The 27,373-nt window shown below is 49.4% G+C and overlaps 1 pseudogene across 1 annotated transcript in view; it reads left to right on the forward strand.

Annotated features, from left to right (window-relative positions):
* The window catches only part of LOC309889475 (very low-density lipoprotein receptor-like), a 47,200-nt pseudogene that overhangs the window by 18,643 nt on the left and 1,184 nt on the right, over positions 1–27,373 (forward strand). The window contains exon 4 of the transcript in view: positions 23,096–23,996. The product of the transcript in view is annotated as a very low-density lipoprotein receptor-like (transcript). The remainder of the gene's footprint in view (positions 1–23,095; positions 23,997–27,373) is intronic.

A 27,373-nucleotide genomic window follows, 5' to 3' on the forward strand; every position in this document is an offset into this window, starting at 1 on the left:
GGGGTGGTTAGTTGGTGGAGTAGGAATACAGATGGTATTTTCCTCTATCCCATCAGTGGTGGGGAGGGATACTGAAGCTAGAAGAGCATTGGTATTACACCACTGATTGCTCTATTGCTGAGCAATATTGGCACAGCATCAAGACTCCCTCCAAATCCCCCCCCGGGAGCCAGGTGGCTGGGGGTGGGCAAGAAGTGGGGAGGGGACATTGCCAGGGCAACTGACCTAAACCAACCAAAGGGATATATATATATATATATATATAAAGGGATATATATATATATCGAGCCTACTTGAGGGAGCCGCCAGGACCCGGCAGCCCTTGTGAGGGAGGCTGACGAGGCAAAGGCGGAGCCAGCAGCGCCCCCTCCCCAGCTGTTCAAAAGCTGCCCCTAGGGAGCGCGGCGACCAGGGCGGGCAAACAGGGCGTGGTGCGTCAGAAGGGAGTGGCGTGGCAGTTAGCGTGGCAGTTCGCGCAGGCAGGGCACGCAGGAAGGGCAGAGCGCTCCCCCTGCCCACACGAACACCTCCTTAACAACAGCCGTAGCTAGGCGATAATCACAGAATCACAGAATCACAGAATTTTCTAGGTTGGAAGAGACCTCAAGATCATCGAGTCCAACCTCTGACCTAACGCTAACAGTCCCCACTAAACCATTTCCCTAAGCTCTACATCTAAACGTCTTTTGAAGACTTCCAGGGATGGTGACTCCACCACTTCCCTGGGCAGCCTGTTCCAATGCCTCACAACCCTTTCAGTGAAGTTCTTCCTAACATCTAACCTAAAACTCCCCTGGCGCAACTTAAGCCCATTCCCCCTCGTCCTGTCACCAGGCACGTGGGAGAACAGACCAACCCCCACCTCGCTACAGCCTCCCTTGAGGTACCTATAGAGAGCGATAAGGTCGCCCCTGAGCCTCCTCTTCTCCAGGCTGAACAAGCCCAGCTCCCTCAGCCGCTCCTCGTAGGACTTGTTCTCCAGGCCCCTCACCAGCTTCGTTGCCCTTCTCTGCACCCGCTCAAGCACCTCGATGTCCTTCTTGTAGCGAGGGGCCCAAAACTGAACACAGTACTCGAGGTGCGGCCTCACCAGAGCCGAGTACAGGGGGACGATCACCTCCCTAGCCCTGCTGGTCACACTGTTCCTGATACAAGCCAGGATGCTGTTGGCCTTCTTGGCCACCTGAGCGCATTGCTGGCTCATATTCAGCCGACTATCCACCATCACTCCCAGGTCCTTCTCTGCCTGGCAGCTCTCCAACCATTCCTCTCCCAGCCTGTAGCTCTGCTTGGGGTTATTGCGCCCCAGGTGCAGGACCCGGCACTTGGCCTTGTTGAACTTCATGCAGTTGACCTCAGCCCATCGGTGCAGCCTATCCAGATCCTCCTGCAGAGCTTTCCTACCCTCAAGCAGATCGACACACGCACCTAACTTGGTGTCATCTGCAAACTTACTGAGGGTGCACTCGATGCCCTCGTCCAGATCATCGATGAAGATATTAAAGAGGACCGGCCCCAGCACCGAGCCCTGGGGGACGCCACTAGTGACTGGCCTCCAACTGGACTTGACTCCATTTACCACGACTCTTTGGGCCCGGCTATCCAGACAGTTTCTAACCCAACGAAGCGTGCGCCAGTCCAAGCCAAGAGCAGCCAGTTTCTTGAGGAGAAATAATGGTCTCCACCAGGCACGGTGCGCTCTCCAGGAAGTCGGTACACACCCAGACTGACTACACGTTAAAAAATGTCTCCATTCAGGTCACCGGATGCAGGGAGTGTATGAGCCTGTTGCTGCCATCGGCGGGAGGCAGAGAAACTGCGTGCGTGAGGTGTGAGCAGGTGGATGACCTGGTCCGCATGGTGGCGGAGCTCAAGGAGGAGGTGGAGAGGTTGAGGGCCATCAGGGAGTGTGAGCGAGAGATAGACTTCTGGAGTAACTCCCTGCAGGGCCTCAAGGAGAGGTACCGAGGTAAGACTCCTCAAATGGGGGTGGACCCCCTGCCCTGTAGCCGTCGGGCAGAGGGAGGGGATCTGGGAGTTGAGGAGGAATGGAAACAGGTCCCTGCTTGACATCGCAGGCGACGCCCTCCCCTTCCGGCCCCACCTTCCCAGGTGCCCTTACACAACAGGTTTGAGGCCCTGGAGCTCGACAGACCAGTAGCTGATGAAGAGGTAGCAAGTGCTCCCAGGAGGATGCCTAGGGTGAGGAGGTCGACTCCACGCCTCAGGACTGCCTCCACCAAGAAAGACAGGAGGGTTATTGTTGTTGGAGACTCTATTCTTAGGGGAACAGAGGGCCCTATTTGTCGGCCTGACCCTACCCGTAGGGAAGTCTGCTGCCTCCCTGGGGCCAGGGTCAGGGACGTTGCCAAAAAGCTTCCCAACCTGGTACGCTCCTCTAACTATTATCCTCTTTGGATAGTCCAGGCGGGCAGTGACAACATTGAAGAGAGAAGCCTGAAGGCTATCAAAAGAGACTTTAGGGGGCTGGGTCGGTTAGTGGATGGAGCGGGAGTGCAGGTGGTGTTTTCATCCATCCCTACGGTGGCAGGGAGGGGTACAGAGAGGACACGGAAAGCCCACCTGTTAAATACGTGGCTCCGGGGCTGGTGCCAACGCAGAAATCTTGGGTTTTTCGATCATGGGGCACTTTACTCAGCACCTGGCCTGATGGCCACAGACGGGTCCCTATCTTTTAGGGGAAAAAGGATCCTGGGCCAGGAGCTGGCAGGGCTCATTGAGAGGGCTTTAAACTAGGTAGGAAGGGGGATGGGGCTGAAGCTAGGATTGTTGGGGCTGTGCCAGGGGGAACAATGGCAAGGCCGGAGGATAAGGCAATGGCCCAGCTGAAGTGCATCTACACCAATGCACGCAGCATGGGTAACAAACAGGAGGAGCTGGAAGCCATCGTGCAGCAGGCAGGCTACGACTTGGTTGCCATCACGGAGACGTGGTGGGACCAGTCTCATGACTGGAGTGCTGCAATGCCTGGCTATAAGCTCTTTAGAAGGGACAGGCAGCACAGAAGGGGTGGTGGTGTGGCTCTCTATATTAGAGAGTCTTTCGAGGTTGTAGAACTCGAGGCTGGGAATGACAAGGTCGAGTCCCTTTGGGTTAGGATCGGCAGGGACAACAAGGCTAGTGTCCTGGTTGGGGTCTGCTATAGACCGCCGAACCAGGATGAGGAGACGGATGAGGAATTCTACAGGTAGCTGACAGAAGTTGCAAAATCGTCAGCTCTTGTACTCGTGGGGGACTTCAACTTCCCTGACATATCCTGGAAGCACAACACAGCCCTGAGAAAGCAGTCTAGGAGGTTTCTGGAGAGCGTGGAAGATAGCTTCCTGACGCAGCTGGTTAGTGAACCTACCAGGGGTGGTGCCCCACTAGACCTTCTCTTCACAAACAGAGAAGGACTGGTGGAGGATGTGATTGTCGGGAGCTGTCTTGGGCAGAGTGACCACCAAATGGTGGAGTTCACTATTCTTGGCGAGGCCAGGAAGGGGACCAGTAAAACCGCTGTATTGGACTTTCAGAGGGCTGACTTTGAGCTGCTCAGGACACTAGTTGGTGGAGTCCCTTGGGAGGCGGTTCTGAAGGGCAGAGGGGTCCAGGAAGGCTGGGCGCTCTTCAAGAGGGAAATCTTAATGGCGCAGGAACGGTCTGTCCCCACGTGCCCAAAGACAAGCTGGCGGGGAAGAAGACCAGCCTGGCTCAACAGAGAATTGTGGCTTGATCTTAGGAGAAAAAAGAGGGTTTATAATCTTTGGAAAAGTGGGCAGGCCACTAGGGAGGACTTTAAGGATGTAGCGAGGCTGTGCAGGGACAAAATTAGGAAGGCCAAAGCTCATCTGGAGCTCAATCTGGCTACTGCCGTTAAAGATGACAAAAAACGTTTCTATAAATACATCCACACAAAAAGGAGGACTAAGGAGAATCTCCATCCTTTACTGGATGCGGGGGGTAACTTAGTTACAAGAGATGAGGAAAAGGCGGAGGTGCTCAATGCCTTCTTTGCCTCAGTCTTTAGCGGCAATACCGGTTGTTCAATGGATACTCAGTACCCTGAGTTGGTGGAAGGGGATGGGGAGCAGGATGTGGCCCTCACTATCCATGAAGAACTGGTTGGTGACCTGCTACGGCACTTGGATGTGCACAAGTCGATGGGGCCGGATGGGATCCACCCAAGGGTACTGAGAGAACTGGCAGAGGAGCTGGCCAAGCCACTTTCCATCATTTATCAGCACTCCTGGCAATCGGGGGAGGTCCCAGTTGACTGGCGGCTAGCAAATGTGACGCCCATCTACAAGAAGGGCCGGAGGGCAGACCCGGGAAACTACAGGCCTGACAGTTTGACCTCAGTGCCAGGGAAGCTCATGGAGCAGATCCTCCTGAGAGTCATCACGCAGCATTTGCAGGGCAAGCAGGCGATCAGGCCCAGTCAGCATGGGTTTATGAAAGGCAGATCCTGCTTGACGAACCTGATCTCCTTCTATGACAAAGTGACACGCTGGGTGGACGAGGGAAAGGCTGTGGATGTGGTCTACCTTGACTTCAGCAAGGCTTTTGACACCGTCTCCCACAGCATTCTCCTCAAGAAACTGACTGCTCTTGGCTTGGACTGGCGCACGCTTCGTTGGGTTAGAAACTGGCTGGATAGCTGGGCCCAAAGAGTCGTGGTGAATGGAGCCAAGTCCAGTTGGAGGCCAGTCACTAGTGGCGTCCCCCAGGGCTCGGTGCTGGGGCCGGTCCTCTTTAATATCTTCATCGATGATCTGGATGAGGGCATCGAGTGCACCCTCAGTAAGTTTGCAGATGACACCAAGTTAGGTGCGTGTGTCGATCTGCTCGAGGGTAGGAAAGCTCTGCAGGAGGATCTGGATAGGCTGCACCGATGGGCTGAGGTCAACTGCATGAAGTTCAACAAGGCCAAGTGCCGGGTCCTGCACCTGGGGCACAATAACCCCAAGCAGAGCTACAGGCTGGGAGAGGAATGGTTGGAGAGCTGCCAGGCAGAGAATGACCTGGGAGTGATGGTGGATAGTCGGCTGAATATGAGCCAGCAGTGTGCTCAGGTGGCCAAGAAGGCCAACGGCATCCTGGCTTGTATCAGGAACAGTGTGGCCAGCAGGGCTAGGGAGGTGATCGTCCCCCTGTACTTGGCTCTGGTGAGGCCGCACCTCGAGTACTGTGTTCAGTTTTGGGCCCCTCGCTACAAGAAGGACATCGAGGTGCTTGAGCGGGTCCAGAGAAGGGCAACGAAGCTGGTGAGGGGCCTGGAGAACAAGTCCTACGAGGAGCGGCTGAGGGAGCTGGGCTTGTTCAGCCTGGAGAAAAGGAGGCTCAGGGGCGACCTTATCGCTCTCTATAGGTACCTCAAGGGAGGCTGTAGCGAGGTGGGGGCTGGTCTGTTCTCCCACGTGCCTGGTGACAGGACGAGGGGGAATGGGCTTAAGTTGCGCCAGGGGAGTTTTAGGTTAGATGTTAGGAAGAACTTCTTTACTGAAAGGGTTGTGAGGCATTGGAACAGGCTGCCCAGGGAAGTGGTTCAGTCACCATCCCTGGAGGTCTTTAAAAGACGTTTAGATGTAGAGCTTAGGGATATGGTTTAGTGGGGACTGCTAGCGTTAGGTCAGAGGTTGGACTCGATGATCTTGAGGTCTCTTCCAACCTAGAAATTCTGTGATTCTGTGATTCTGTGATATTCCATAGCATACGATGTCACACTCAGAAATAAAAGGTGAAAAAGGGGAAGGAGAGGAGGGGTTCTCATTATGAAGACATATGTCCTCCCAAACAACTGCTATGCCTATTGAGGCCCTGCTTCCCAGGATGTGCCCAAACATCACTCGTTGATGTGAAGTAGAGAGTAATTTTTCTCTCTCTTTCTGTCAGCCCCTAAGCCTTTTTTTTTTTTTTCTTTCCAGCCTACTTTCTTCTCCCCCTCGTCTTCTGAGGAGGGGGAGTGAGAGAGTGATTGTGGTGGAATTCAGCTGCCTAGCAAGGTAAAACCACCACACTAACCAAAGTAGCAAAAAAGTACATGAGACTAATTTGTTCTTGTCGTGGTTTAACCCGACCGGCAGCTAAACACCACGCAGCCGTTCGCTCACCCTCCCCCCTCCCTCTCTGGGACGGGGGAGAGAAATGGAAAGTGAAGCCCGTGAGTTGAGATAAAGACAGTTTAATAAGACAGGAAAAAAAAATAACAAAAATAATAATAACAATAATAATAATGATGATACAATGGTGATAATACGAAAGTAATAATAGTATGTACAAACAAGTGATGCACAATGCAATTGCTCACCACCCGCTGACCGATGCCCAGCCTAACCCCGAGCAGTCCGGCCCCCTCCCCCCGGCTAGCCACCCCTATATATTGTTTAGCATGACGTCAGATGGTATGGAATACCCCTTTGGCTAGTTTGGGTCACCTGTCCTGGGTCTGTCCCCTCCCAGCTCTTACTGCACCCCCCAGCCTGCCCGTTGGCAGGACAGAGCAAAGGCTGAGATGTCCTTGGCTTAGTATAAGCACTGCTCTGCAACAATTAAAGCATCGGGGTGTTATCAGCACTCTTCTCATTCTAAGCCAAAACACAGCATTCCACCAGCTACTAGGAAGAAAATTAATTCTGTGCTAACTGAAACCAGGACATCTATCCACCCCTTATTCCATACCATTTATGTCATGCTCAGGTTACACTCTTTTCCACACATTCTAATTAGTCACCTATAGTAATCATGGTAGTGATAACATACAGTATAATATACTATTTAACATGGTGCAATTCAGTTCATGGGCTATTCTCACCCAGTATTAAATCTCCTTGAGGTACACACCGGACCTCTCCGTTCTTTTGCATCACCCACCAAGTATATCCAGGTCCCTGAGCGAAAACAATTCCACGAATAGGTTTGCCTTTTCCTGAGGCAGGAGTAGCCCAGACTGTTTTACCCAGCATATTTTTTACATGCACTACAGGAACTTTATCCCCATCTACAGTACGTAACAGGTTTGATTGGGCAGGTCCAGCTCGGTTGGTAGATCCCCTAGTATTGACTAACCAGGTGGCCTTTGCCAAATGCGTATCCCAGTTTTTGAACGTCCCAGCGCCCATTGCTTTCAAGGTAGTCTTTAACAGGCCATTGTATCGTTCAACTTTCCCGGAGGCTGGTGCATGATAGGGGATGTGATACACCCATTCAATACCATGTTCTTTGGCCCAAGTGTCTATAAGGTTGTTTCGGAAGTGAGTCCCATTGTCTGATTCTATTCTTTCTGGGGTGCCATGTCGCCATAGGACTTGCTTTTCAAGGCCCAGGATGGTGTTCCGGGCGGTAGCATGAGGCACAGGATATGTTTCCAGCCATCCGGTGGTTGCTTCCACCATTGTAAGTACGTGGCGCTTGCCATTGCGAGTTTGAGGGAGTGTGATGTAATCAATCTGCCAGGCCTCTCCATATTTATATTTCAGCCATCGTCCTCCATACCAAAGAGGCTTTGACCGTTTGGCTTGCTTGATTGCAGCACATGTTTCACAGTCATGAATAACCTGTGCTATAGCGTCCATGGTCAAGTCCACCCCTCGATCACGAGCCCATCTGTATGTTGCATCTCTACCTTGATGGCCTGAGGTGTCATGGGCCCATCGGGCTATAAATAATTCACCTTTATGCTGCCAATCCAGGTCCACCTGAGCTACTTCAATCTTAGCAGCCTGATCCACCTGCTGGTTGTTTTGATGTTCTTCAGTAGCCCGATTCTTGGGCACATGAGCATCTACGTGGCGTACTTTCACAGCCAGGTTCTCTACCCGAGCAGCAATATCTTGCCACAATGCAGCAGCCCAGATAGGTTTGCCCCTACGCTGCCAGTTGTTTTGCTTCCATTGCTGTAACCATCCCCACAGGGCATTTGCTACCATCCATGAATCGGTGTAGAGATAGAGAACTGGCCATTTTTCTCGTTCAGCAATGTCTAAAGCCAGCTGAATGGCTTTCACTTCTGCAAACTGACTCGATTCACCTTCTCCCTCAGCAGCTTCTGCAACTCGTCGCGTAGGACTCCATACAGCAGCCTTCCATCTCCGATGCTTCCCCACAATACGACAGGACCCATCAGTGAACAGGGCATATTTCTTTTCATTCTCTGGCAACTGGTTGTACAGTGGGGCTTCTTCAGCACGACCCACCTCCTCCTCTGATGATATCCCAAAGTATTTGCCTTCTGGCCAGTCCATGATCACTTCCAATATTCCTGGGCGACTGGGGTTTCCTATTCGAGCCCGCTGAGTAATCAGTGCAACCCACTTGCTCCATGTAGCATCAGTTGCATGATGCGTAGAGGGGACCCTTCCCTTGAACATCCAGCCTAGTACTGGCAATCGGGGTGCTAGGAGGAGCTGCGCTTCAGTACCGACCACCTCCGAAGCAGATCGAACTCCTTCATATGCTGCCAATATCTCCTTTTCAGTTGGAGTATAGCGGGCCTCAGATCCTCTGTATCCCCGACTCCAAAACCCCAGAGGCCGACCTCGAGTTTCCCCAGGTTCTTTCTGCCAGAGGCTCCAGGTGGGGCCGTTCTCCCCGGCTGCAGTGTAGAGCACATTCTTTACATCTGGTCCTGTTCGAACTGGCCCAAGGGCTACTGCATGGACTATTTCCTGCTTGATTTGTTCAAAGGCTTGTCGTTGTTCAGGGCCCCATTCAAACTCATTCTTCTTACGAGTTACTTGGTAGAGTGGGTTTACAATCAGACTGTAATTTGGGATGTGCATTCTCCAAAACCCCACAACACCTAGGAAAGTCTGTGGATGTTTGTTTGAGGTCTGGATCCTCATAAATCACTTCCCGTACGGCTAATTCCCTCAGGTACTGGATTCCCTTCTCCATAGTGGTCCACTTGCCTGGTAGACATAAAATATCTTCCTTGAAGGGATACCTTTCCCTCACAGCTGAGAGGAGACGCCTCCAGAGGCTGGTGGGTCGTGCTCCATCTGCAATTGCTTTGTCAATGCCGGCGTCTCGAGCAAGGGATCCCAGCCGCTTGGCTTCCCTGCCGTCTAATTCCACACAATTGGCTCCAGAGTCCCAGCACCGGAGCAGCCAGGTGACAAGCTGCTCACCTATACAGCGACCAAAATCTTTTCGCACATCTCGTAGCTCGCGCTCGTTTAGGCTTCGGGTAGTTACTGTTGCTCTTTCGGCATCCTCATCTTCCTCCTCCTGAATCCTTGACGGCCCAGCGTCGTCATCATCTTCGTCATCTCTATACTTAGTTTTGGCAGAAGCCTTACCTGGATTGGCAGAAGACTCTCTGCGTTCTAAACGACTTGAATTTCTATACCATATTTTCACCTTCTCTACAGGGGCAGCTTGCACTGCTACTGCTCGTTTCTCTGACTTTGTTACAGGGTCTGCCACAGGGGTTGGAATGCCCTCTGCAGGGTCAACTTGCACTGCTACAGCTCGTTTCTCTGACACGGCCACAGGAGCTGGAGCGGCTACAGGAGCTGGAGCAGTTGCAGGAACCGGAGCTGTAGCGGCTACAGGAGCTGGAGCTGGAGCTGGAGCAGTTGCAGGAGCTGGGACTGGAGCAGCAGTAGGAGCTGGAGCTGGAGCGGCTTCAGGAGCTGGAGCTGGAGCGGCTTCAGGAGCTGGGACTGGAGCAGTTGCAGGAACTGGGACTGGAGTAGCGGCCGGAGCTGGAACTGGAGCGACTGCAGGAACTGGGACTGGAGCAGCTGCAGGAGCTGGAGCTGGAGCGGCTTCAGGAGCTGGAGCTGGAGCAGCTTCAGGAGCTGGGACTGGAGCAGTTGCAGGAACTGGGACTGGAGTAGCGGCCGGAGCTGGAACTGGAGCGACTGCAGGAACTGGGACTGGAGCAGCTGCAGGAGCTGGGACTGGAGCGGCTGCAGGAGCTGGGACTGGAGCGGCTGCAGGAGCTGGAGCTGGAGCGGCTGCAGGAGCTGGGACTGGAGCGGCTGCAGGAGCTGGGACTGGAGCGGCTGCAGGAGCTGGAGCTGGAGCGGCTGCAGGAGCTGGGACTGGAGCGGCTGCAGGAGCTGGGACTGGAGCGGCTGCAGGAGCTGGGACTGGAGCGGCTGCAGAATCCACCGTAGGGGTCACAGTGGCCGTTGGATCTGTCACAGGGTTTGGAGTGGCCGCAGGGTCTGTCACTAAGTTGACAGCAGTATCAATGGCAGCTCGATAGGCATGAGCCAGGCCCCAGCACGTTACAATGATTTGTGTTACTTTGGAACTGCCAGAATCATTACACCTTTTTTTCAAGCATTCTGCCAGTTTTTGAGGATTTTGCCATTGTTCAGGGGTGAATTTCCAACACACTGGGGGTGCCAACTGCTCTAGATGCCTGCCCATATCCACCCATACTCCCTGCCACCCACAACTATACTGCCTCCGGGCAGATCTCCGGATGAGCTTCATAAGTAGTTGTTTAACTTTAAGCAGAATCTGAAGTGCATTCATGAGGCAGAACAACAAGACTATGGTATTCTGAGTATTCCAGAAATATTCAATATCTTGGAGAGCTATTGTGACAAGCTCAGGGGATAAGAGGGTGGTGAAGGAGGAAGGCAGAGTGACCCAGGAGGATACAGGGGTGGTGAAGGAGAAAGGGAGAGTAAGCAAGTAAGGAAAAATATCCTCCCCTTTCCCCTCCACAGATTGACTCTCTAATGGAGAAAAACAATAGGTATAATTGCTAATAGTTCCCAAGATGCTGTTTCCAAAGTACAGAGTCCACGATGTTACTGAGTATAAATACCAAGTTAGAGTCATGACCAGATATCTTATCGTCTCATAAGCCATTGCTATAACACTTAGTACCATAATGGTCTGAAACCAGGGCCCGGAGAGGAGAAACAACACTACAGAGAGCAAATACGGAAAATAATGTACTATAATACTCAATTTGGAAAACAGGCGCAGCAGAGTTGTGATTAAAGCAATCAGCATCATGACAAGTGACTATTAAGCAGGTCTAATCCTTACACCAATTTTAGTTTAACACACTCTGATCAGATCTGCCGTTATCTCAACCTTTCGGGCCCCACGTTGGGCGCCAAAAAGACTGTCGTGGTTTAACCCGACCGGCAGCTAAACACCACGCAGCCGTTCGCTCACCCTCCCCCCTCCCTCTCTGGGACGGGGGAGAGAAATGGAAAGTGAAGCCCGTGAGTTGAGATAAAGACAGTTTAATAAGACAGGAAAAAAAATAACAAAAATAATAATAACAATAATAATAATGATGATACAATGGTGATAATACGAAAGTAATAATAGTATGTACAAACAAGTGATGCACAATGCAATTGCTCACCACCCGCTGACCGATGCCCAGCCTAACCCCGAGCAGTCCGGCCCCCTCCCCCCGGCTAGCCACCCCTATATATTGTTTAGCATGACGTCAGATGGTATGGAATACCCCTTTGGCTAGTTTGGGTCACCTGTCCTGGGTCTGTCCCCTCCCAGCTCTTACTGCACCCCCCAGCCTGCCCGTTGGCAGGACAGAGCAAAGGCTGAGATGTCCTTGGCTTAGTATAAGCACTGCTCTGCAACAATTAAAGCATCGGGGTGTTATCAGCACTCTTCTCATTCTAAGCCAAAACACAGCATTCCACCAGCTACTAGGAAGAAAATTAATTCTGTGCTAACTGAAACCAGGACAGTTCTACATATAACAAATATATATGCAGATTAGCTATTTGTTTACATATGTAGTCAGTTAGTGGGAAGTTTGTCTGACCTAGGAACTGTGTGATTTTACAAATGCTAACATTTTTTGTCTGTCTCTATTTGTGCATTAAGTACTGTGGAGGGTGTGCTTTGCTCTTGGTGCTGTTTGTATAACTGAAAAAATTTTAGAAATCATTTCCTTCTATGTACATATCATTTAAAGAGACAGGTTCATCAAAGCAAGACATTTCTTTCTTTAATCGGAAAGCCACATTTTTATAAGCAACTATACAGATAACTCTAAACAGACTGGACTGGGTATGGCTTCATTTCAGTCTATGCCTCTGGTGGTAGGTTTTTGTCCTAGAGGTAAGTAAATAAGTAAATGGAAATATGAAATTATAGGCAGGTGGTTATAAATTCTAAGTGGGAAAAAGGCAAACTGAAGGACTGACATGTTTATTCTCTGAATTTATAATGCCCTGGTTTCATCAGAGATAGAGTTAATTTTCTTCATAGTAGCTAGTATGGTGCAGTGGATTAAAATAATGTCAATAACACACCAATGTTTTAGTTGGTTAGTTGGTTTTAGTTGGTTTAGTTACTGAGAAGTGCTTTAACAGAGTCAGGAACCTTTCAGCTTCTTGTGGTGCCCTGCCAGAGAGGAGGCTGGCAGTGCACCAGAAACTGTGAGGGGACAGAATCAGGACAACTGACCCAAACTGGCCAGAGGGATATTCCATACCATATGATGTCATGTTGAAAAACAAAAATGTGGGGATTTGGGACTGGCTGGGCATCGGTCAGGGGTGATGAGCAATTCCACTGTGCATCACTTGCTTTGTACTTTATTTTAACATCATTATTATTATTATTATTATTATTCTCCCTTCCTTTTTTGTCCAATTAAGCTGTCTTTATCTCAACCCACAAGGTGTTTACTTTTTTTTGGTTTTTTTCCTTCTGATCCTCTCCCCCATTCCACTGGGGATTGGGGAATGAGTGAATGGCTGTGTGGTGCTTAGCTGCCTGCCGGGTTAAACCACAAAAGGAACCATTCTATGGAGGACACCTTCCCCTTCCCCTTTCCCTTCTCCTTCAGGCTCTTGATAATTTTGAATATCCTTGGGATGTTCAAACAAGCATGTTCCTATTGTTTTGTTTCCTGCGTGCATTTCTGGTTTTGTCTAAGGTTAAATAACTATTTAAGAATACCACCCAGAGATCTGCTCTGAGGTTATGGTTATGGGTGGCAAAGTGTATGGGAGACTATGAGCAGGTATCTATCGCAGTTGTCCTATCATTTTGGACTTCACCCCTGAACAAGTGCAGAAAACTAAAAAACTGATAGAATGTTTGGAAAAAGTATGCCCTGACCCTGGCAATACAAGAGAGTTACAGCTTTCCACACTGTGCTGGGGCCTGGTTCATAGCTACTGAGTCGTGTTCAACACTATTCAGCACCCTCAAGGGGAAGAGTATGCCTCTATATCTGATCCAACCCCTGTAACAGACACTGTGACTGATCCAACTCCTGCAACAGACATGGCAGCTAATCCAGTTCCCAAAACAGGCACTGTGGCTAATCCAGCCCAGCAAAAGGAATAAATGAATCAGTCATAGACTGGTTTGGGTTGGAAGAGACCTTAAAGATCATCTAGTTCCGATCCCCCTGCCATGGACATGCCACCCAATAGATCAGGTTGCTGAGGACTTCATCCAGCCTGGCCTTGAACACTTCCAGAGATGATGCAGTCACAACTATTCTGGTCAACCTGTTCCAGTGCCTCACCACCCACATAGAAACTAATTTCTTCCTTCTGCATTTGTGGGTGACTGTTTTTTGTTATTTCCTGAAACAGGAAAGCGATTTTAGAGGGATAGAGCTTTCATCCCCATTAGTGAAGCATTGTTTCTTTTTTTTCTGTAATTAAAATACTGAATCTGGGACTTCCCTTAGAATTTAAAATATAACTTCAGGAAGTGAGGTTAATTTTTCTGTATGGGACAACTTTACATAGTCTACACTGAATGAGTTTCCAAATAAGGAAAAAATGATAATTAACTTTCATTATTTTTTAATATACTTGTCCTGGTTTTGGGTAGGATAGAGTTAAGTTTCCTCCTAGTAGCTGGTATGGTGCTGTGTTTTGGATTTAGGATGAGAATAATGTTGATAACACATGGATATTTTAGTTGTTACAGAGCAGTGCTTATACTAAGCCAAGGACTTTTCAGCTTCTTATACTGCCCTGCCAGTGAGGAGGCTAGGGATGCACAAGGAAAAGGATCCGAGCAATTGCATTGTACATCACTTTTTTTGTGAATCCTTTTTTTTTTTTTTTTTTTCCTTCTTTTTCCCTTTTCTGTCTTATTAAAGTGTCCTTATCGCAACCCATGAGTTTTACTTTTTTTTCCTATTCTTTCCCCTACCTCACCAGGACGGGGTGAGCGAGTAAACAGCTGCATGGTGCTTTAGCTGCCTGCTAGGATAAACCACAATAGAAATGATCTGTACTAACAGCAAGTCAATAAAATAAGCATTGGATCATAGGCAAGGTACAGCACAATGTAAAACCATAAACAAAGGCATAATACATTGGGTGATGACATTTTTTTCCATTATCAGTCAGATTTCACAGATAAATCTACTAAAACAAGAACATGACAGGCAGAATGAAGTAACTTCAAAAAAAAAAAAAAGGCTTAAACATTCTCTGTGTTTACTTTTCAGAACACTGATGGGCTCTCAAGCCCACGTTGTTTGTTTTAGCTCGAGAACTTCATGTTATGCATTTGGTGGTAATCTGTTCTTATTTTCTCTGTAACATTTTTAATTCTTACCTATGATCATGAGCTGCATGAAAAATGTTTCTGAGAGTTTTGACAGAAGTAGTGTTTACACTGCAGCTCTGAAGCCAAGTTTGAATTTTCTCAACTTAATTACAAGTTTTCAATATTCCATCTTTTAAGTGAAAAAATACAGTAAATTCTGGATATTTGATGAACCAATAGGAATTTCACTTTCAAAGACATGTACATAACTTCTTTATGTGCATGTACATTTTGATGTGCTTGGGAAGTAGCCAGTAATTTCCATAAATATGTCTAAACATATGCTATTCAAATCAGGGCTTGTGAATAATGAAAGTTGAATATATGCTGTGTATGTGAAAGTCTTGCATTAAAAAAAAAAATAATTCTTTTTGTACTTATGATTAGATCATAGAATCATAAAGTCATAGAATGTTTTGGGTTGGAATCTATTCCAACCCTCCTGCCATGGGCAGGGACACTTTCCACTAGACCAGGTTGCTCAGGGCCCCACCCAACCTGGCCTTAATCACTTCCAGGGATAGGGCAGCCACAACTTCTCTGGACAACTGTCGTGGTTCTGCTCGAGTGGGCAGCCGAGCTCCACCACAGCCGCTCTCTCACTCCCCCTCCTCAAAGAGGAATGGGGAGAAAATATGTGAAAAGGGCTCAAAGGTTGAGATAAGGACAAGAAAATCACACAATAATTATTGTAACGGGCAAAACAGACTCAGCATAAGAAGATAGTAAGATTTATTGTTCATTACTAACAAGCTAGAGAAGTGAGAAACAAAAGAAAGAAACCAAAAGCACCTTCCCCCCCATCCACCCTCTTCCACCTCCTCCCCCCGAGCAGCGCAGAGGAATGGGGGAATGGCGGTTATGGTCAGTCTACAGCACTTCTTCTCTGCCGCTCCTTCACGGTCACTCTCGTCCCCTGTGCTGTGGGGTCCCACCCACGGGATGCAGTCCTTGATGAACTGATCTGGCGTGGGCATCCCACAGGCAGCAGCTCTTCCAGAACTGCTCCAGATATGGGTCCGTACCACGGGGTCCATCCCTCAGGAGAAAACTGCTCCAACCTGGCTCCCCTACAGGCAGCAGCTCCTGCCAGGTCACCTGCTCCTGCGTGGTCTCCTCTCCACGGGCTACAGGTCCGGCCCGGAATCTTCTCCGGTAGGGGTCTTCCACAGGCGGCAGCCTCCGTCGGTGCAGGGCCACCTGCTCCACTGTGGTCTCCTCCACGGGCTGCAGCTTGGAACCCTGCTCCACCGTGGTACTCCATGGGCTGCAGGGGGACATCCTGCTTCACCATGGTCCTCACCACAGGCCGCAGGGGACTTCTGCTCCGGTGCCTGGAGCACCTCTCCCCCTCCTTCTTCACTGACCTTGGTGCCTGCAAGGCCGTTCCTCACTCCCTTCACTCTCCCGGCTGCTGTGTGGCGCAGCGTTTTTTTCCCTGTCTTAAATATGCTCTCACAGAGGCGCAAAACAACATCGCTTCTTGGCTCAGCTCTGGAAAACAATGGGGCCCTTCCCAAACATGGGGCAGCTTCTAGATCTTTCTCACAGAAACCACCCCTATGGCTCCCTGCTACCAAAACCTTGCCACGTAAACCCACTACAACAACCTGTTCCAGAGCCTCACCACACTCAGAGACAATAATTTCTTCCTTATATCTAATCTAAATCTCCCCTCTTGTAGATTAAAAGCCATTATTCCTTGTCCTATCACTACACTCACTGACAAAGAGGCCTTACCCAGCTTTCTTGTAGACCTCCTTTAGTTATTTGAAGGTTTTTATAAGGTCTCCCTGGAGCCTTCTATTCACCAGGCTGAACAACCTCAACTCCCTCACCCTGTCTTCATAGGAGAGGTGCTCTAGCCCTTTGATCATCTTCACGGCCCTCCTCTGGACATAATAGGTCCATGTCCTTCTTATGTTGAGGGCCACAGAGCTGAATGCAGTACTCCAGGTGTTGTCTCACGAGAGCAGAGAAGGAGAATCACCTCCCTCATCCTGCTGAGGATTGCCATCACATTGCCAGCTCATGTTGATCTCATCAATCAGCACCCACAGATCCTTTTCCTCAGGGCTGCTCTCAATCCATTCTCCACCCAGCCTGTATTTGTGCTTGGGATTACCCCAATCCAGACACATGATCTTGCACTTGGTCTTGTTGAACCTCATGAGATGCACCCCTTTCCCAATTTCCAAAACACCTTGCACTTCTGATGCCAAAGTGTGCCACAGTATGAATGAAACACATTCCAGAAGCTCCTGTTCAGAAATCTTGATGTGTTTACATTTGCAAAGCTATGGAAAGGAAGCTAGGGCAATAGTTCTGAAGTGCTGGTTGTAGTGTGTTAATCCCTAAAGGGTTTGGGTTAGTGTTTTGCTTGATTAGGGTTTGGGTTAGGGCCTGGCTTAGGGTTTGGGTTGGCAAGGGTTCGGGTTATGGTTTCAGTTAGGGTTGTGGTATGTTTTGGGTTAGGCTTTGGGTGGGTTAGGGTTCAGGTTAGGGTTTAGATTAGTTCTTGGGTTAGGGTTTTGATTGGTTAGGTTTTGAGTTAGAATTAGGGTTAGGGTCAGGGTTAGGGTTTGGTTTAGTGTTTGGGTTTGTTAGGGTTTGTATTAGGTTTTGGGTTAGGGTTTGGCTTTGGGTAAGGGTTACAGTTTCGCTCAGGGTTTGGATTAGGGTTTGTGTTGGTTAGGGTTTGGGTTCGGGTTTTGTTTCGTTAGGGTTTGAGTTAGGTTTTTGGGTTAGGGTTTTGCTTGGTTAACATTTGAATTATGGTTTGGGTTATGGTTTGGGTTGGTTAGGGTTTGTGTTGGGGTTTGAGTTAGGGATTAGGTTGGTTAGGGTTTGTGTTAGGGTTTGGGCTTGGTTAAGGGTTACGTTTTCGCTTAGGGTTGGTTAGGGTTTTTGTTGGTTAGGTTTTTGGGTTAGGGTTTTCGTTTAGGGTTTTGCTTGGTTAGTGTTTCTCTTAGGGTTTTGTTTAGGATTTCTGTTGGTTAGGGATTGGGTTGGGGTTTTTGTTACGGTTTGTGTTACGGTTAGGGTTTGTGTTAGGGTTCTGGTTAGGGGTAGTGTTTGGGTTAGGGTTTATGCTAGGGTTTGGGTTGTTTAGGGTTTGGCTTAAGTTTTTGGTTGGTTAGGTTTTGGGTTAGGGTTAGGGTTTGGATCAGGGTTAGAGTTTGGGTTAGTTTTTGTGTTAGGTTAGGGTTTGGATTAGGGTTATGATTAGAGTTAGGCTTTAGGTTAAGGTTTAGGTTATTTAGGTTTTGGGTTAGGGTTTGTGCTAGGGTTAGGCTTTGGGTTAGTGTTTTTTTTTAGGGTTTGGGTTGGTCAGGTTTTGGGTTGATTCTGGTTCATTTGGGTTGATCAGGCCCAGTCAGCATGGGTTTATGAAAGGCAGGTCCTGCTTGACGAACCTGATCTCCTATGACAAAGTGACATGCTTGGTGGATGAGGGAAAGGCTGTGGATGTGGTCTACCTTGACTTCAGCAAGGCTTTTGACACTGTCTCCCACAGCATTCTCTTCAAGAAACTGGCTGCTCTTGGCTTGGACTGGCGCACGCTTCGTTGGGTTAGAAACTGGCTGGATAGCCGGGCCCAAAGAGTCGTGGTAAATGGAGTCAAATCCAGTTGGAGGCCAGTTACTAGTGGCATCTCCCAGGGCTCGGTGCTGGGGCCGGACCTCTTTAATATCTTCATCGATGATCTGGATGAGGGCATCGAGTGCACCCTCAGTAAGTTTGCAGATGACACCAAGTTAGGTGCGTGTGTCGATCTGCTTGAGGGTAGGAAAGCTCTGCAGGAGGATCTGGATAGGCTGCACCGATGGGCTGAGGTCAACTGCATGAAGTTCAACAAGGCCAAGTGCCGGGTCTTGCACCTGGGGCGCAATAACCCCAAGCAGAGCTACAGGCTGGGAGAGGAATGGTAGGAAAGCTGCCTGGCGGAGAAGGACCTGGGAGTATTGGTGGATAGTCGGCTGAATATGATCCAGCAGTGTGCTCAGGTGGCCAAGAAGGCCAACGGCATACTGGCTTGTATAAGAAGCAGTGTGGCCAGCAGGGCTAGGGAAGTGATTGTCCCCCTGTACTCGGCTCTGGTAAGGCCGCACCTCGAGTACTGTGTTCAGTTTTGGGCCCCTCGCTACAAGGACATCGAGGTGCTTGAGCGGGTGCAGAGAAGGGCAACGAAGCTGGTGAGGGGCCTGGAGAACAAGTCCTACGAGGAGCGGCTGAGGGATCTGGGCTTGTTCAGCCTGGAGAAAAGGAGGCTCAGGGGCGACCTTATTGCTCTCTACAGGTACCTTAAAGGAGGCTGTAGTGAGGTGGGGGTTGGCCTGTTCTCCCACGTGCCTGGTGACAGGACGAGGGGGAATGGGCTAAAGTTGAGCCAGGGGAGTTTTAGGTTGGATTTTAGGAAGAACTTCTTTACCGAAAGGGTTGTTAGACATTGGAACAGGCTGCCCAGGGAAGTGGTGGAGTCACCATCCCTGGAAGTCTTTAAAAGACGTTTAGATGTAGAGCTTAGGGACATGGTTTAGTGGGGACTGTTAGTGTTAGGTCAGAGGTTGGACTCGATGATCTTGAGGTCTCTTCCAACCTAGACAATTCTGTGATTCTGTGAATTTAAATAGATTAGCAAAATAAGCAAATTTACCAAATACTATTTTAAAAATTGAATACAACCACAAACCAATATAATGTAATAAAACCCAAGAGAGTATGTACTGGGTCTGGCTGGCATATTCCATATTCCAATGGATGTGATCAATAAAATAACAGCTACGTCTCTGCCAACTAGCAAAAAAGAATATAGCGTTAATTACACAGCGGGCTCGAATGGGAAAACCCAATCGCCCAGGAATCCTGGAAGAGATTATGGACTGGCCGGAAGGCAGAGATTTCGGAGTGCCAACAGAAGAGGTAACCCGTGCTGAAGAGGCACCACCATACAATGAGTTGCCAGAAGACAGAAAGCAGTATGCGTTGTTTACTGACGGATCCTGCCGTGTGGTAGGGAGCCATCGGAAATGGAAAGCTGCCTTGTGGAGTCCCATACGACGAGTTGTGGAGGCCATGGAAGGGGAAGGTGAGTCAAGTCAGTATGCAGAAGTAAAAGCCATACAACTAGCCCTAGAGATCGCCGAAAGAGAAAAATGGCCAGCATTGTATCTTTATACTGACTCATGGATGGTGGCAAATGCTCTGTGGGGGTGGCTGCAGCAATGGAAATAGAGCAACTGGCAGCGCAGAGGTAAAGCTATCTGGGCTGCTACCCTGTGGCAAGATATTGCTGCCCGGGTAGAAAACCTGGATGTTAAAGTACGTCATGTAGATGCCCACATGCCCAAGAGTCGCGCTACTGAAGAACATCAGAACAACGAAAGAAGTGGATCGAGCTTCGAAAATTGAAGTGGCTCAGGTGGACCTAGACTGGGATAGACTGGGAACGTAAGGGTGAGCTGTTTGTAGCTCGATGGGCCCATGAAACATCAGGACATCTGGGGAGGGATGCCACTTACAGATGGGCTCGTGATCGAGGGGTGGACTTGACCATCACACAGGTTACCCATGAGCGTGAGACCTGTGCGGCAATCAAGAAAGCCATGAAGGTAAAATCTCCCTGGAACAGGGGGAGATGGCTAGGGTTTCAATATGGTGAGGCCTGGCAAATTGACTATATCGGACCACTCCCAAAAACCCGCCAAGGCAAACGGTACATACTCACCATGGTAGAAGCAACTACTGGGTGGCTGGAAACATACCCTGTAAACCATGCCATGGCCCGAAACACTATCTTGGGCCTGGAAAGACAAGTATTGTGGCGTCATGGTACACCAGAGAGAATCGAGTCTGACAATGGGAGTCATTTCCAAAACAATCTTGTTACCTCCTGGGCAAAGAGGCATGGTATTGAGTGGGTGTACCACATCCCTTATCACCCACAAGCCTCTGGGAAGGTTGAGAGGTACAATGGACTGTTAAAGACTATGTTACGAGCATTAGGTGCTGGGACGTGGAAACAATGGGACACAAATCTACCAGAAGCCACTTGGCTAGTTAACAATAGGGGGTCTGACAGCCGTGCTGGTCCTGCCACAATAAAACCCCTACACAATGTGAAAGGAGCTAAAGTTCCCGTAGTGCATGTAGGAAGGTGGATGGGGAAGGCAGTGTGGGTTGCTCCTGCCTCGGGAAAAGGCAAACCCACTCGTGGGATTGTCTTTGCCCAAGGACCAGGGTATACCTGGTGGGTCATGCAAAAGAATGGGGATATCAAGTGTGTGCCTCAAGGAGATTTGACCTTGAGAGAAAACTAATCTGTAATCTAAGTTATATGTTGCAGGAAGATGCTGTAGGATCAACGACAGGTCAACTTTGCAAGGAGCCGGGCAGTGCAACAAGGACTTGAGCTAAGCTGGTGCTGGTGTCCAGACATCCAACTCCACCTGCCTTGAGTGGCCACTTTGGCAGATGAAGGCCTAATCATCAACAGTTCTTATGAACATTTTCCAAGAAAGACCTATGGAATGAAAAGATACACCTGCCTATTAATCCTGTCCTGTTAAATCCTTGTCCTGTTAAAGGACAAGGGATAATGATGAGAATGCTTGTATGCTAAAGTATGGGGATCTGAGTGTTGTTGAGGGATTTCTTGAAACAGCAAAAATCCCATGGCTTGCTGTAGCTGAGCAAACCAAGCTACCAGGGCAACTATGAGAAGTTCCCATGACAGTGTTCCCACATCGCCCAATTGAGGAATTCAGGAAAATATTGTTACCAGTAGCTGGCCTCAAGGACAAGGTCTATGTGACTGCTAATCACAAGGGGGTTGTTTTCTTGCAGGTGGGGTTGTTTTCTTGTAGCTGTTTGTCTGAGTGCTTTTGACCAATAATCTTGTGTGAAACACTGTCCACCCCTGTTAAGTTCTCTATAAAAGTTAGGCTATTCGGGCAATAAAATGGAGCATGATCTGACTCTACTGGTGTCTGTCGTGCTTTCGGCCGTGCTTCCTGCAACATATGGCGCCCGAACAGGCTGAGGCCGGGACATCGGAGCGGCGCCGGGACATCGGAGCGGCGCCGGGACAGAGATCCGAGGCACACGGCAAGCCGACCACCGCACAGAGAGAAGCATTGAAACACCCTACTAACCGACCTGGGCAACGGCCTCGGGGTGAGAAAAGGGAATCGCGGAGAGACGTGGAATCGCGGTGAGACGCGGAAAAGGGAATCGCGGTGAGACGCGGAAAAGGGAATCGCAGAGAGACGCGGAAAAAGGAATCGCGGTGAGACGCGGAATCGCGGAGAGACGCGGAAAAGGGAATCGCGGAGAGACGTGGAATCGCGGAGAGACGCGGAAAAGGGAATCGCGGAGAGACGCGGAAAAGGGAATCGCGGTGAGACGCGGAATCGCGGAGAGACGCGGAATCGTGGTGAGACGCGGCAAAGGGAATCGCGGAGAGACGCGGAAAAGGGAATCGCGGAGAGACGCGGAATCGCGGAGAGACGCGGAAAAGGGAATCGCGGTGAGACGCGGAATCGCGGAGAGACGCGGAAAAGGGAATCGCGGAGAGACGCGGAATCGCGGGGGGACGCGGGAACTTTGAAGTAATCGCATGAAAGTGAAGTAATCGCGGTGCGATACGGGCCATCCGAGATCGAGTTGCTACGGGAGACCAGAGGCGTCAGTGGACAATGGCGGCCGACCCTCACCGTGTGGCGAGTCGGCACAGAGCAGAGGGGCGGAGATCAGGACCCTGCAGCCTGTCTGACGTAACCATGGAGGCAGCGGCAGCAGCGGCTGTGCTGCTTCTCTCTGGCATTCTTTTTATAAGAAGTTATCTTGCAATGCAAAAAAAGACTATTCGTCCCCAGATCGGTGTTATAACTATGTTTCTGGATAACATTCCGTGGGGTTGCCACATTCTACAGACTATTAATGACGATTTAGCTCTATTGCAGGGCAGGAGAGCAGAGACGCAGATTACACCGCCAAATGACCACCGTCAGTCAGGCTCGTTCACAAACAGCTTCTAGGGTTGCAGCTGGCACGGCCTGCAGCCGTATAGCAGACGTTACACTCTCTTTCCTAACTAGTAATCATGTGTCTCACCCATTTGTGGTGAATGGTCAGTGGTAAAAAAGAAAAGGGGGAGAGTAAGGGGCGACAAAGACAGAAACGGTACCAGGTGGATGCCACTGACACTAACGGCATGGGTAATAGGAGCAGTATAAGTGACACAGGTGCAGGGCGGCGGTGGGTGCTGCCGCGCTGCGGGGCACTCTGCCTGCTGCTCGCCCTCGCCGGCCTGTGCACTGCTGCCGACGGTGCTAGAGCAAAATGTGAAGACTGCTTAGATGGCAGTGATGAGAGTGCTTGTGTGAAGAAGACGTGTGCTGAATCTGACTTTGTGTGCAACAGTGGTCAGTGTGTGCCAAATAGATGGCAGTGTGATGGGGATCCGGACTGTGAAAATGGGTCTGATGAGAGTGCTGAGCTGTGTCATACGAGAACATGCCGGGTAAATGAAATCAGCTGTGGTCCTCAGTCAACCCAGTGTATCCCAGTGTCCTGGAAATGTGATGGTGAAAAGGACTGCGACAGTGGAGAAGATGAAGAGAATTGTGGCATTGTGACTTGTAGTGCAGCAGAATTCACATGCAGTAGTGGGCAATGTATTTCCAAAAGCTTTGTCTGCAATGTTCAAGATGACTGCAGTGATGGTAGCGATGAGCTGGAGTGTGCACCTCCTACCTGTGGTGTTCGTGAGTTTCAGTGCAAGAGTTCTACCTGCATCCCTATCAGCTGGGTGTGTGTTGATGATGCTGACTGCTCCGACCACTCGGATGAATCTTTGGAGCAGTGTGGCCGCCAGCCTGCACCTCCAGTGAAGTGTTCTACGAGTGAGGTGCAGTGCGGCTCAGGTGAATGTATCCACAAGAAGTGGTGATGTGATGGAGATCCTGATTGCAAGGATGGAAGTGATGAAATTAACTGCCCTTCTCGGACCTGCAGGCCAGACCAGTTCAGATGTGAAGATGGGAACTGTGTCCATGGGAGTAGGCAGTGCAGTGGTGTGAGAGACTGTCTGTATGGCACTGATGAAGCAAACTGTAACAATGTTATTCAGTGCTCTGGACCTGGCAAATTCAAGTGCAGAAGTGGAGAATGCATAGATATCAATAAAGTGTGTAACCAGCAGAGAGACTGCAAGGACTGGGGTGATGAGCCCTTGGAGGAATGCATCATAAATGAATGTGACTGTCCAGCTGGGTTTGAGTTTATAGACAAGAGAAACTGTGGAGACATTGATGAATGTCAAAACCTTGGTATCTGTAGTCAAATGTGTATCAACCTGAAAGGTGGCTACAAAAGTGAACGTAGCCGTGGATATCAGATGATTCCTGCTACAGGAACCTGGAAAAGGCCATACTGGTACAAAGACACAAATAACACCTGTGATTGCAATGACGCTGCTAAGCAGGGTTTAGGGGTTTATAGCATGGAGACAAGGGGTAACAACTACAGTGTTTGGAACAATTGTACAGCTTTGGCCTTACCTCCTGATGTGCTTCTGATTTGTGGGGATGGGGCCTGGCAAGGTATCCCTGCAAATGCTATCAGATGTCCATGTTACATAGATAAACTCATTGTATTTGCTCCTAGCTTGTTACAGTTGCGTGAGATCACCAGACATAAATGGACATTGCTTGCATTGGATTGCAATGATAATGTTGAATTGTGTGGGGTTGCAGCTAGAGCGGCATTAGCAATTTCAGTGCCTGGAGTGGCATCTGCGGCCACACGTAACAACTTAGAAAAATTGGTATGCTGGGCCGAGAAGCAAGCCTATGCCACGACAGAGATACTCGAGGAGATGTTACCAGATCAAAATAGTCTGCGACATCTGCTTTTACAGGATCTTGCTTTTGGCTCAAAGGAATGGGTGTGAGGACTTTAAGGGAATGTACTGTTTAAACCTTTCTGATCATAATGAGTCAATTCACAAATCCATTACTTTCCTGAAAGAGCACATGAGAAAGATTCAATATGGTATCAATCCTTTCAATCAATGGTTCACTGACTTGTTTGAAACAAAGTGTAGATGGTTGCTGGGTTTAATCACAAGGGGATTAAGGATTTGGTTTATGGTGGTGGTAATCATCGTTGTGTGTTGTAGGTATAGCTAAAGAGTTACTTGTAAAACTGCTGTGTCAGGCTTGGTTTGCTCAAAAGAAGAAGGGGGAATTGTTGAGGGATTTCTTGAAACAGCAAAAATCCCATGGCTTGCTGTAGCTGAGCAAACCAAGCTACCAGGGCAACTATGAGAAGTTCCCATGACAGTGTTCCCACATCGCCCAATTGAGGAATTCAGGAAAATATTGTTACCAGTAGCTGGCCTCAAGGACAAGGTCTATGTGACTGCTAATCACAAGGGGGTTGTTTTCTTGCAGGTGGGGTTGTTTTCTTGTAGCTGTTTGTCTGAGTGCTTTTGACCAATAATCTTGTGTGAAACACTGTCCACCCCTGTTAAGTTCTCTATAAAAGTTAGGCTATTCGGGCAATAAAATGGAGCATGATCTGACTCTACTGGTGTCTGTCGTGCTTTCGGCCGTGCTTCCTGCAACAGGAGAAGGTGTTTTTAGTTTGCTTTTAGTTTCTCACTGTTCTAGTATGTTAGTAATAGGCAATAAATAATAGTAATCTCTGTATGTTGAGTTTGTTTTTCCCATGATAATAATTGTTGAGTGATCTCCCTGTCCTTATCTCAGTCCTTGAGTCCTTTTCATCATATTTTCTCCCCCTTTCCCTTTGAGGAGGGAGAGTGAGAGAGTAGTTGTGGTGGAGCTCAGCTGCCCAGCTGGGTAAAACCACCAGAGCTGCCAACTGGACCGAACTTCATTCATTATGACTCTCTGAGTCCAGTCATCTAGCCATTTTTTGCCCAGCAAACTGTACGCCTGTCCATGCCATGAGAAGCCAGTTTTTCTCCAGTAGAATACTGTGGGAAACAATATCAAACACTATGCTAAAATCCACGTAGAACACAACCACAGCCTTTCCCTTATCTACTAAGGTGGTCATGTTGTCAGTGGAGATCAGGGCAAGACCTGCCTTTCATAACCCCGTGCTGGCTGCTTCTGATCACTTGATTGTCCCATATATGCTGTATGATGATCTGCTCCATAACCTTCCTGGTACCAAGGTCAGACTGACAGGCCTGTAATTCTCCAGATCCTCTTTCCTGCCCATCTTATAGATGGGAGTCACGTTCCCAAACTGTTTCCTCTCTGCTGTAATGTATGTCCAGCAGACATCTGGGAAGTTTAAGTCCTCCATGAGAACAGGGTCTAGCATTCATGACATTTCTCCTAGTTACTTGCAGAATATTTCATGTACTTCTTCATCCTGTTTGGGTGGTCCATAACAGACTCCTACCATAATATCAGTCTTATTGGCCTTTCCCTTGACTCTTACCCAGAGACACTCAACCTTTTCATCACCATTGCCCAGCTCCACGCAGTCAAGGCATTCCCTAACATAGACAAGCTTCCCTAACCTGGACAAGCTTGAGAAGTGGGCACACATGAACCTAATGAGGTTCAACAAGTCCAGTGCATGGTGCTGCACCTGGGTTGGGACAATCCCAGACATGAGTACAGACTGGGTGAAGAAATCATTGACAGCAGCCCTGCAGAGAAGGATTTGGGACTTCTGGTGGACAAAAAGCTTGACATGAGCCAGCAGTGCGCACTTGCAGCCCAGAAAGCCAACTGCATCAAAAGAGGAGTGTCCAGCAGGTCGAGGGAGGTGATTGTCCCCCTCTACTCTGCCCTTGTGAGGCCCCACTTGGAGTACTGTGTCCAGGTTTGGAGCCCACAGCACAAGAAGGATGTTCATCTGTTAGAAAGGGTCCAGAGGAGGGCCACAAAGTTGATCAGAGGGCTGGAGTACCTCTCCTATGAAGAGAGGCTGAGAGAGCTGGGAATGTTCAGCCTGGAGAAGAGAAGGCTCCAGAGTGACCTTATTGCAGCTTTTCAGTACTTAAAGGGGGCTTATAAAAAAGATGGAGAACAACTATTTTTAGTGAGGACCTCGCACGGATCGACTGCAGAGAGGGCTCCTGTCAGGGAGGCAGATGGAGCCAACCTCTAAGAACCCCCCAATAACAAGCCGCAGAGCTGTTTGGTCAGAGCCGCAGCCCCCCACCCGAGCAGGCAGGAGCTGTGATTGCGCCTTCGCAGGTGCTGACATGCTGAGGGCAGAGCCTGGGGTGACATCAGCCAACCCCCTGACAGTATAAAAGCAGTCCCTAGGGAGCGCCGCAAACGGGATGCACTGCAAACAGGACATGCAAACAGGACAGGCTAGGCAGTTCAAGTGGGGCAGGGAGGAGTGCAGGGAGGATTCTCACCTCCCTTTCCATTCCTCTCCTCTCCTCTGGGAACTCTACCTCTTACAATTTATAATTCACCATGGTGGGCACTCGTTGCAATGGCCGGGCTGAGGCAGCAATCCAAACTGAGGGGACATGGCCTCTCTGGGCTCATGTGGGCACCCAGGTGAATCCTCTGAGGGGTGAAGTAGCAGTCCAGACTGGTGACTGTGGGGAACTCCAAAATCTGGAGGCCCCCCTGGGTCCTGAGGGAAGAGAGGGCTGTCGTGGGTGCAGGTATGCCTGGCTCAAGGAACTGCTTGAGCAGATGGCTGGGCTGCAGCAAGAAATCAGCAGCCTGAGGGGCTCCTGGGAGTCTCTGAGGGAGACAGACAGGAGGTGTCAATCTGCCCCTACTGAGGCCTAGCAGCCCCCTCCTAAGTCCCTGCAAGGGGTAGT

This window comes from Aythya marila (assembly GCF_965140915.1).
Source record: "Aythya marila genome assembly, chromosome: W".
In the NCBI taxonomy this organism is placed as follows: domain Eukaryota; kingdom Metazoa; phylum Chordata; class Aves; order Anseriformes; family Anatidae; genus Aythya; species Aythya marila.